Here is a 12,848-nt window from a genome sequence, read left to right as displayed (position 1 = left end):
TGAGTGTAGAAGCATAGGGATAGGTGTATCCTAGTGAGGGGATGGTGTTCCTTAAGTTTCATACGAATCTGGCATGATTAGGTGAGTTACCTTCCGTATGTGTGTATGTGGCTAGGTGGTGTAGTTGAGAGCAGTGAGGTTCTTGATTGTGGTTTAGTTGGCCTTCCAGAGTGTTGTATGTGTAGGATAGTCTCAGCCTAACAAGATAAAGAGATTTCCTCCCTGTGCCTATCGTGTCATCTGTGTCCTCGATTGACATTATGTTGATCTAGGTAGTATTTGCATGCACTTCATGGGTGTGTGAGTCGCTCCCGTCCAACACACTTCCAAAAATCGGCTCGTCAATGGTGGGCTAGCCTTTTTGGAAACGGTGAAGCCCCAAAGGCATGGAAAACTCTACGAGTTTCCATCATGAAGCAATTCCTTGCAAGTGATGCAAAGGACAAAGTGCTCACCGAGTGACGGAGTTTGAGGCTTCTCTCTTATGATTCTATCCACAAATATGTGGACAAGTTTTGGGATTTACATCTCAAGGCTACTGTCTATCAAAAGGTAGACTTTGCCAAGCAAAGGCAAAAGTTTTGTGCGGGATTACCTGAAGAAATTGCCAAGTATGTCAGCTCCCAACAATCTGGTTCTATTACCGATGTAATCCACCACACCATGGTTGCTTTCTGCATCAATTTCCAACAAGGGGCTAGAGAGAATTTCAAACCCATGGAAAGCAAAGACAAAAATGATGCAAAGGGAAAAACCAATGTCCAAAATTCTTCCCAAGGCACTTCCTACAACAACAACAATAGGTCCAAGGAGGAGGGAGTTTACAAAGGTAAAAACAAACTCCCTCATGAAGAGCTTGAATCTTTTTGCAAGGACCATAAGTGTTTTAAGTGTGGGGAGCAAGGACATGGCTATCATTCTTGTCCCAAGAAAAATGCTCGCAATGAGACTCCTAGGGATTCCACCATCGAAGATCCAAAAGAGGATGCTCATTGCAAAGGATCGTCTCTCTCCTATGCTTGGGGAAAGGTAAGGAAGCATGATTCCTTCATCTTGTTTGACCCTGGCTCTACTCACGACTTCATATCAACAGAGTTGTCCACGAAGTTGGGCATTCAACCTTTTGAGATGGGAGATATTGTAGCAGCTGACACAGCTTTCAAGGGACAGCAAGCCTCCATTACTCCCTTGATTGGGAAGTTGAGGCTTCATGTCTAAAGCTCTGTCAACAAAGAAGAATTTTTCATCTCTCCTCTCCAACATGAGGATGCTATCCTAGGGGTGCCATGGTTTGATCGCATGGTTGCCATCATGAAGCTCCCTGAGAGGAGAATCTACTTCACCTTTAGGGGAAAGAACATGTGTATAGATATCAATGAGTCTGGCCGTACTATACCACTTGTAAATCCTCTTGCCCTTGATAAATCAATGAAGAGCTCAGTTTCTGCGTACATGATTTTTGTCAAAGAGTCCCTAAAAGGTCTTAATGTTTCATCAAAGGTGAATGGTAGGAATCAAGAAGAGTTAGACTTGTCTAACTTTCTAAAAGGATTCCAAGATGTGTTCATCGATGATATCCCTATGGACTTACTTCCAAGACGAGGGGATGATGACCATTAAATTGAGCTCCTATCAGGAAGCTCATCACCTAATAAACCTCCTTATTGAGTTTCACAAGCTCAACAAGAGGAGAACATGAGGCAATTGCATGAACTAGTGGAAAAAGGGATGGTGAGGCCTAGCTCCTCTCTATTCTGCTCATCAGTACTTTTAGTGCAAAAGAAATATGACACATATCACGTGTGTCGACTCTAGAGCACTAAATACGATCACTAACAAATGCTCCAGCTGTATTTAGATCGACGATGGACAAAAGTCTTCAGGTCACTCAAATTCTGTTGAGGAGTACAAGGGACACCTCCAGGTAATCTTTCAAGTTGTGAGAGAGAATAAGCTTTTCATAATCAAAAGAAAAGTGAAGTTTTTCTACAAGAAATTCAATATTAAGGCCACATTATCTCAAGATGGTATCTGTAGGGATACATCAAAGTTGGAGGTAATAAAAACATGGCCTAATCCAAATCTACATGTGCTAAGAAGGTTTATTGGCATGTGTGCATACTATAGATGCTTCATAGCAAAATTTTCTCAAATACCAGGACCATTGCATTACTTAACAAGGAAGAATGTTAAGTACTCATGAAGTGATAAAGGACAAAATGCTTTTGACAAGCTCAAAGAGAAGCTTATCTCTCAACTAGTCCTCATGCTTCCGGATCTCTCATAGCCATTTGTGGTCCAATTGATGCTTGAGGTGATTGCCTTGGAGCAGTCTTGCTTCAAGAAGCGCATGCCATAGCATATGAGAGTCGAAGGCTCAATGCCGATGAGCGAGTCTTGGGCATATACAAAAAAGAGCTTTTAGCTATTCTACATGCCCTAGACACATGGAAGCACTATCTCTTGGGGGCTCCATTCATCCTACGAATGAATCATAAAGCCTCAAGAAATCCATGATGCAAATCAAGCTCTTCGACAAACAAATGAGGTGGGAAAATTTTCTTTCGCAATTTAAATTTCATACTACTCACATTGCTGGCAAGCACAATCAAGTGTCAATGCACTTTCACAACGGCCAAGGGTAAATGTGGTGTCTTTAGCAACTCACAATGATCTATCATTTATGATAGATGAGTATGCTATTGATGAAGACTTTAAGTAGGTAATTACAGCCTTTGCATTAGGGAATAAAAAAAGAACAATTCACTTTGAAGGATGATTATCTTCCAAACCGTAATAGGCTAGGTGTTACTCACCCATACAATAAGAAATTCATGTATGAATCCCATGCTTCTCATTATGCAGGGCAAGAGGGATTTCATAATCTACGCTTTGAGGAGTAGAAATGTATTTCTGTTGGTCTACCATGAAAAGTAAATATACAAGAGTATGTTTCAAAATGTGTGGTATATCAAAAATTGAAATTTGATCGAGGGAAGCAAAGTCTTGGATTGTTTTAGTCAACAGGCTTAGCAAGAAAACACACTCTATGCTTGTCAAAAAGACTATTGAGGTACATTAAATGGAAACCCTCTTTAGATCTCAAATTTTTAAGTATCATGGCTTGCCAATATCCATAGTGTCCAACAACGATCCTAGAATGACCAATAATTTCTAGAAGGGTCTCTTTGAGAATCTAGGAAGTAGATTAAATTTTTCTTTTGGCCTATCGTCCACAAACGGATGACCAAATTGAAATAACTAATCTAATGATTCTTGAATCTACTAAAAGCCTATGTCATGGAAGTAGATCAAATGTTCTCAATGAGATAAGTACTTACCTCTTATAGAGTATACGTACAATGACATTGTACATACTTCTATGGGGAAAGCACCTCTCAAGGTTAAAGAGGGAAGATGAAAAAGTCCCTTACCACTGAAAGTACATGGGAAGATCTTTGCTGCTGACGATGAATATAGCCGAGCAAGAATATTTTCCAAAGATTAAAGAGGTTATATTCATCACAAAGCAAAGGCAAACATGGCTGCTGCTAATAAACTTAGAAGAGCCTTAGCCTTTAATAAAAATGATTGGGTCTTGCTAAATTTTCTCAAGGCTTCTCTAAGGCATACTCCGAGCAATAATCCTACGAGCCACCAAGAGAATTATACTAAACTAGCAAAAAGATACTATGGTTCTTTCTTTTAGAATTCTTAAGCCAATCAATGAGATGGATTATTAGTTAAAGTTGCCCAATGATTGGCTCATTCACCATGCTAACCATGTGAGCCTACTCATGCCTTACAAAGGAGAACCACCAAAAGAACCAATAATGGAGGACCCGCCAGAGATCGAAGATCAAGAAGAGGTATCGCAACCCGAATCGATCCTTCAACACAAAGACAAGGTACTAAGAAATGGTAAGATTATCCAATGATGTCTAGTTAAGTTTAAGAATTATCCTTTTAAAGGTGCTATATGGATGCAAGGAACCTAGCTTAAGGATAATATGAACCTTGTCAATGCTTACAATGCTACACTAGAGTAAGCAAATGAAGATGCATTTTAAATTAACAATGTTTTTGTCTATAAGAATTATTCTCTTTCTTTTATTGTGCACAAGATTTAAGAAGTATGCATGCTTAGGATTGTGTTTGTGGTGAGACGACATCTCCCAAACACCAGTAGAACTTGTCACTCTACTTTGAAAGCATGATAGCAATAGGCATGGGAGACTTTTCTTTTAACGAAACATTCTACTAATGCTTGGCACATTCTTGCATTTGGCCGATGTTGTAGATCTCTTTGTTACTATGGGGACATAGGGGCTTCGAATAGATTTTATGTTGATGCTTGAGCAACCTTGAGGGGTGGTGCAACCTTGATTTTGGACGGTAATGTATTATTAGATCATTTCCTTGTTTGACTTTACATCTCTTCTCGGGTTTGTTTGGCCCCAAGAAGCGGTGCTTGGATCCCATCTCAAGATCTATGTCAACAATTACCACCACAAATTTGGTGAGAGCCATGGCTTCACCTGCACAGTTGTTAGCATCTTGTCTCATGGATTCCAGTCGCTTGTATAGGGAGATGTCATGTGTCACAAACTATTGACATGTCAAGACACTGAAGAATGGAGCCGACTTGTAGACCCCAAGTAAGGGGCCTAAACCCTCAAAGAATTAGAAGCAAAATCAGAAGAAGCAGAGGCCTATTTTTAAAATACGAGTTCCCACCAACTTACGGGATCCCTTTTGATGGGATCGAGGGGACCTAAATGCATCAAAATAAAGCGAGACCAACACACACACTAAATCACATGGAGTATGATGGCATGGAAGCAGTATAGATGGTCTAGATTTCAAGCAGATATGCTAACATGAGAGTTGTACAAATGCCCACAAATTATGCTAGTGACATGACAGATATACATATTTCCGCAAAACGCATTGTCAGCTTTTGAACTAGTTGCTTTATTGTTTGATGCTTTGCATCTAACTACTTTTGAGAGGCCAAGAGACTTTAAATATGAGAAAATGGCTCATTATTTGGCATGCTTCTGCGTGAATATGCAGAGGATGGAGTACCAAAAGTGTATTGAGTTCAAGCAATATAAAGAAATACTGAAAGGAATGCCAACGTTTGGGGCCAGTGCTCTCTCGGGGTGGAACTCCTCTACTCCCCACCTTGTATCATGTCTCCCTTTAAGTTCAATTGTTATTTGAAGTTATTTAATTTTTTTAGTATGCTCTTTTCCATCGGCACATGGTGCCTGTCCCCATGACAATGGGATCAAAACTTTAAGCTTGTGCTTTTCTGAAAGCATACCGGTCCTACCAAAGTTTACTAGAATTTTTTTAAAAACATTGTCTAGAACCCGAACTTATTGACCACTCCTACCCTTTGTCCATCACACATTGGGTGTGCTCCCGTCTTCATCGCTCTGTCTTACTGGGCATAAGCCATAAGGAGTTCTAGAACACTTGCACAAGAAGGATCAATTTTATTCTCGAGCCACCATTTTTTTCCTTAGAGGGAGTGCTATCCTGTGGTGGATTTCTATAGCCACCAAGACACTCACTACAAGGACTTGGCAAGCTTTCAAGAAATTGTTTTCCCAACGTTACATGCCTTCAGACATCTTCCTTTGGAGTGCATCTTCCTACAAAGTGGGGTATCGTGAAACGCTTGCCACAAAAATCCTAGCAAATTATTGGAATTATGGTTCCAAGAAAACACACACAGCTTGGAGAAGACGAAGTAAGCTCAAGGCACACAATAGAGAGTGTATTACACTTAGTGTGAAATGGAAAGATAGATAGCCCTAGAGTGATGGGCGTATATACAATGCACGGGGGCAAAAACCTCCTAAAGAGGGTAAAAATTCCCTGGCGGTCCTAGTGTGTTCACACACATCACTACCACATGTATATGGTGACAAATCCCCCCTGGAGTGATGCGGTGAACAAGAGCTGGCACATGAGTAAAGTGAAGCTCCATGACTTGAGGACATGATCAACCCACAAAGGGGAGTAAGCCCAAATCTTTGCGGAAAGCCTCTCACTTCTCATGAGACAATGCCTTTGTGAAACGATCTGCAAGGTTTTCCTATGATAGCACATAAGCCAATTTGATCTCTCCTGCTGAGAGCCTCTCCCTAACACAGTGGTAATGCACCTCAATGTACTTTGTGAGAGCATGAAAAACTGGGTTCCTTGCAAGTGTCAATGTGCTTTGACTCTCAGTGTAGATAGTGTCTTGTCCAACACCCAAATCAACCATAAGGAGTCTGAGCCATACACACTGAACCGTAGTTGTGAAGACTGCCGTGTACTCAGCCTCACAACTCAAAGTGGCCACAATAAATTTCTTCTTGCTCAGCCAAGATATACATGAACTGCCAAGCACGAAAAAAACACCACTTCTGGACACTCGCTTGTCAAAACAACCAGCCCAATCTGAGTCCGAAAAATCATGTAAGTGTGGCGGCAATGATCCCCCCTTGGGATAAAACAAGCCAAAATGTAAAGTGCCACTAAGGTAGCAGAAAATCCTCTTGATAGCCTGCCAATGCTTAGACCTTGGGCTATGCATAAATCTGCTAACCTATGAGACTACAAACTAAATATCTGGCCTTGTGTTGCATACATAAATGAGGCATTGGTAAAGAGTGATATCAGTAGGATCACCAACATCATGAAGACTCAATTTCAAACATGTTTCCATGGGAGTGGCAATAGGTTTGCAAACCTCAAGTCCAAACTTACATAGCAATGTCTCTATGTAACTTCTCTGACACAAGGTAATACCACCATCACACTGGTTAAATTGTATACCCAACTAATGATGCAACAACCACAAATCTTTCATCTTGAAAGAAGCATTCAAATTAGCCTTAAATTTAGCAATATGTCTCTCATTTGGGCCAGTGATCAACAAATCATCTATGTAAAGAACCACAATGAGAAGTACATCACCCTCACACTTCACATATAATGTGCTTTTTTTTGGACTGTTACAAAAGCCTCGTTTGACCAAATGAGTGTCAACTTTCTCATACCAACCACGAGGAGATTGATTCAACCCATACATTCAACCCATACAAAGCATTCTTACATCTACACACTTTGTCCTCTTGTCCTTTCTTGACAAAACCACGAGGCTGTGTTACATAAATCTCTTCAAATATATCACCATTCAAGAAAGTAGTAACAATGTTTGATTGATGTACATCCCAACCAAAATGAGCTACCAATGCACGCAGAAAAGGCACAATAGTCAAACGACAAGTGGGAACAAAAGTCTCTTCATAATCTATGCCTTTTTGTTGTGCATAACCCTTTGCAACAAGTCAATCCTAATGGTGATCGATCTCACCATCTAGATTGCATTTTAAATTGTAAATCCACTTTGTACTACCAATGGCCTTTTTGCTAGGAGGTAAATCACATAAATTCCATGTGTCATTTTCTATAAGTGCATCATATTCTGATTGCATGGTAGCCATCCAATTTTCTAAATTTTGTGCTTTATCAAAAGATAGAGGTTCCTCAACATCATGTAAGCTAGACACAGCCAAAGCATAACAATCTGATGACTAAGATGCATGGACAAAGCCTGAACGAGTACGACTATACAAAGGTGCGTCCAGTTACTGTCATGCAATGTATGCACCAGCCTTTTTGGCATACCTCTAGTCTGCTCATTTTCAGCCCTTTCCTCATTAAGTACATCATGTACATCTGCATCAGTAATACGCTGATATATAACATTTTCGGAAACCCCCATAGGCTGTACATTTACCTCATTGGAATGTCCATTCAAACTTCCACCACTAAAAAGAGTCAACAAAGTATCATAAATGTCTTATGGGCTTACATTACTATCTCTAGTACATGACAGGAAGGGCTGAATAGAATCTTCCACAAACACTACATCCCGTGAAACCAAAATACGCTTTGTTTGCAGATGATACAACCTGTAACCTTTAACACTTTAACCAGCAAAAATACGTTTAATAGACTTATCATCCAATTTTCTTTGTTGTGTTTGTTGCACCAAAGCATATGCCAAATAGCCTAAAGCACGCATGTGTTCAATAGAAGGCTTTCTATCATGCCGTGCTTCATATGAGTAATAGAATACAAAGCTTTTATAGGACACCTGTTAACTACATAAGTGGCACACATGATGGCCTCAAGCCAAAAAGAATGCGGCAAAGCTTGACTTTTGACCATACATCCTACCATTTCCGTAAGTGACCCATTTTTCCTCTCAGCTACACCATTTTGCTGAGGCGTATAAGGAATTTTAGATTGGTGTTTTATCACTATGCACAAGCTGTAACCTGCATGTGGCCCTAACTGAACCACCCTTTGGAAATTTAGAATGCTATAATTTACCCAAAATATAGCCTTCACAAACATGTTTGACAGGTGCTTCAAGAGGAGGCAAAGAAGCAACCATATCAAACTTTTACAAACGCAGCAAACTGACAAAATTCAGATGTCCAAAACGTGCATGCCACAATTTTGCATCTGAAATAGCCCTTGAATTTGCAAGTGCATTTGCAAAATCTAGTTCACACTTGTCATACAAAGTGAGCTTATACGGCCCATGGCACAAAAGGCCAGATGCAACAATTTTATCACCAAAACTTGGATTCTGAATTGTACATCTGTCATCGACAAATTAGACTACAGGTCCAAGTCTAGCAAGTGCAGATACAAACAAAAGATTCTTCTTGATCCCAAGTACATAAAGTGCATCAAAAAGTGTAAAATAACTGCCATTTGTAGTAATAAGAATAATCTTTCCAACTCCCTGAACAGGATAAGAGGCATTTTTGGCACAAGTGACCGAATTCGCATGAGGGACAGACTCAAGAGAGGTGAGCAATTCATGATGTGATGTAATGAGCTTTGTAGCACCACTATTGAAATATCACACATGTGAATTTGCAACAACTGACATGCATGCATCTTTGGACTTCAGCTTATGACTGCTTAATCAAGTGATCATTAACTTTACAATAATGGCAACACATCTTCTTTTTTCCCTTATCACCATAATTTCCAGATGAAGTGTTGCCAACAGAAGCATTTGGAACAGAAGTTTTGACACTCGCAGAAAAACCATAAGAAGTTGCTGCATTGCTACTACCACCCTTTCTTTGAGAAGCAATAAAAGCCTTTTCAATTGCACGCTGTCTAGTCTTGTTTTTTTTGGAAAGTGACTCTTGCAACAACAATGTGCACAATGCATCGAACTTGAAAAGTTCAGGATTTCCTTGGGTCATAAGTCTGCAAGTACTAGCAAAAGCTTGGTAAGAATATGGCAAGGCATCAAGAACAACCTAGATTTATGCACAAGGTAACTGTCTGAAATGACTCCACCTACAAAAATAAGTTGCTCATTGGTATCCTTGACACCAATGTATATATCATCTTCCTCATGCATAATGTTTGATTTTAGCTCTTTATTCAACAAAGCAATTTTTTCCTCATTCCGACTTGTATAAAGACCAGCCACAATATCCAAAGCTTGTTTTGTAGATTTTGCTGAACAAACATGAGGAGTAATGGTGCTCTTTACAAAAAACACAATCAACACATGAGCCTGTGCATCGTTTACATCCTAACAAGCTTGTTTTGTAGTAGGCAAAACAACTCTAACAACATTCTTGCAGCGAGACCTGCAACATCCTCAATATCAACTACATCCTTAGAACCAAGACGTACATCAATTACCTCCATAACATTTCAGACGCCCTTGACAAAAGAACATGTTGCATCATGTAAGTCCACATAGGGTAATTGTCCCCATCCAACCTGTCCTCAACAGCAAACATCCTGAACACATCTATGTTGTTGTCAGCCATGGAAAATGTCTGCACCTGATGTGAAAACTACCCAAAATGAGGAGAAACTGAGTGAGACTAGCATGTGCTATATAGAACAACCCACAATAGACTATATAGGACCTGCTATGTAGAAAACGGCACTGACAAAATGTTTTCACTAAGTGACAAAATTGCATGTGTAGGCCTGCTTGTAGTGGAACCGTAGGCCAAAATAAGCCCGAATCAAAAATTTTGTCGACCTATAAATGCCCTCCAGAGCTCATTGAAACCCAAGAAAGCGAGAAGGGGTGTGTTCCAGTTGCTGGCGACTAAGCCCAAGAAGATGCAACTTGCTCTAATACCAATTGTTGGAATTAGGGTTGCAAGAAAACACATAGATTAGAGAAGACAAAGGAAGCTTAAGGCACACAATAGAGAGTGTATTACTTAGTGTGCAATGGAGAGATAGATAGCCCTAGAGTGATGGGCGTATATACAATGCACGGGGGAAAAGACCTCCTAAAGAGAGAAAAAATGCCTCAGCAGTCCTAGTGTGTTTACACAGATCACTACCACATGTATATGGTAACACAAATTATGACTTGAAATTTTTGGAAATCTCTCACCAAGTGTCTCTTCTCAAACCGATAACCTTGGAGGTCTAGTGTGATTGCTATGTCCTGGGACTACCATCACCGCTATATGACAACTTTTTGTTGAGGCTTGTTTTGACTATTCAAGTGCTTGTGGACCATGTTGCGGTTAACTATAACCTTATGGAAGAAACCTGACCCTAATTTTGGTGCAGGTTTCAAAATGGAAGCACAATCATCTTTTGAGTGTAATTGATGTCAAGAATGCTTTTTCAACAATTCTCTAAATCTATCTGAGAACTTGTTTGGTGATTTTGCTTGGAATTTTTTTGGAATTACTCCGAGTGGAGTAGTGAGAAATGATGTTTGAGAATGCTTGCACATACTCATGGCCCTAGACCCTTATGGTTATTTGCAAGGGGAGTATTGAATGTTTTGAAAAGTGTTGTTTTTACATATGTTCCGGACCCTTGTGGTTCTTTACGGTGAGAGTATTAATAAGTATGAGTAGTGGCCTCTATATCTCATGGCCCAGACCTTTTTAGGTTATTTGCGGTAGGAGTAATGAGGGACTTATTGAACAGCTCATGACCCAGACCTAGATGGTTATTTGCGGGGGGAGGGTTCATCAACAATTTTATGTTTCTATGTCTTGTAACATGCATAGGTGAGCGTTTGTGCTGCATTATGATGTGCCAACCACTTAATATTCCTAATTGGGAAAGATTTCTTGGGTATGTAATTTTAATGTATCAAGAGACATGTTAGAGATCAACACCGTCTGGGTGTGATGGCTAGTAGATCAAGAATTGTGAGGTTAGCTATTTCACTTTGGCCATCCGTTTGTGGGTGATAGGCCGAAGATAAGTTTAGCCTTGTTCCTAAATTCTCAAAGTGACCCTTCCAGAAATTACTGGTCATTCTAGGATCTCTATCCGACATTATGGACATTGGCAAGCCATGGTACTTGAAGATTTGTGAAATAAAGAGGGTTGCCATTTGATGGTCTTTGATAGTCTTTCTGACAAGTATAAAATGAGCTTGTTTGTTGAACCTGTCTACTATCATCCATATTCTTGTATTCCCATGGACATACTTAGGCAATCCAAAGATAAAATCCATGGATATGCTCTCCCATGGTGAATTACGGATTGGCAAAGGGTGAAGCAATCCAAGCTGCTTCCCTCTATCAAACTTTGTCTTTTGGCATACCACACATTTAGAAACACACTCTTGTATGTTTGATTTCATGATAGGCCAATAGAAATATGTTTCAATCCCCTTTAGGGTAGACTGAATCCCTCTATGCCCTGCATAAGAAGGAGCATGAGATTCATACATTACTTTCTCACGTAGTGAGCTAGTAACGCATAGTCTATTGTCACTACGTAACGCATAGTCTATTGCCATAGAGAAGATAACCATCTTGTAAAGTGGTCCCTCTTTCTTCCCTAGTGCAAGGGCTGAAATCACATCTCTAAAATCGGGATCAATAGCGTACTCATCTATCATAGAAGATAGATCATTGTGAGTTGCTATGGAAACCGCGTTCACTCTCGGCCATTTTGAGAGTGCATCGGCTACTTGATTATGCTTGCCAGCAATGTGAGCAATATGAAAATGAAATTGCAAAAGGAAATTTGCCCACCTCATTTGTTTTTCAGAGAGTTGGTCTGCGTCATGAAGTACTTAAGACTTTGGTGATCCGTTCGCAGAATCAAAGGAATCCCCAATAAATAGTGCTTCCATGAGTCTAAGGCATGTAGAACTGCAAGGAGTTCCTTTTCATATATGCCTAGAGCTTCCTCAATAGTACGAGCCTTTAACTTTCATAGCCCATGGCGTGCCCTTCTTGAAGCAAAACAACTCCAAGGCAATCACTACAAGCATCACATTGGACCTCAAATGGGTTTGAGAGATTCGGTAGTGTAAGCACATGTTGAGAGATAATCTTTTCTTTCGAAAGCATTGTTCTCCTTGGAAGACCATGTGTACCTAACGTTTTTCTTTGTTAGGTCATGTAATGGTCCTGCTATTAGTGAGAACTTCTCTATGAAGCCTCTATAGTATGCAGACATACCTATAAAGATTCTTGAGAGATTATGTGACCTAAATACTGAATCTCTTGTAAGAAAACATCACTTTTCTTTCGATTAACAAAAAGTTTTCTCTCTCTTAGAACTTGAAATATTACCTAGAGGTGTTTCTTGTGTTTGTCTAATGAATTAGAGTAGATGATGATATCATCAAAGAACACTGTAGTAAAGGTTTGGTAAGGCCTGAATAGCTTCTCCATCAAGCATTTGAATGTGGCTGGTGCATTGGTCAAGCAAAAAGGCATGACAATGTATTTGTAAATACCAAACGTAGTTCGAAATGTGGTCTTTACAATGTCTTGATCAGTTATCCTTAT

This window comes from Adiantum capillus-veneris, chromosome 3, assembly GCF_014529385.1.
Source record: "Adiantum capillus-veneris isolate H3 chromosome 3, ASM1452938v2, whole genome shotgun sequence".
In the NCBI taxonomy this organism is placed as follows: domain Eukaryota; kingdom Viridiplantae; phylum Streptophyta; class Polypodiopsida; order Polypodiales; family Pteridaceae; genus Adiantum; species Adiantum capillus-veneris.
The sequence above is the reverse complement of the archived record's forward strand: the minus strand, read 5'-3'. Positions refer to the sequence as shown.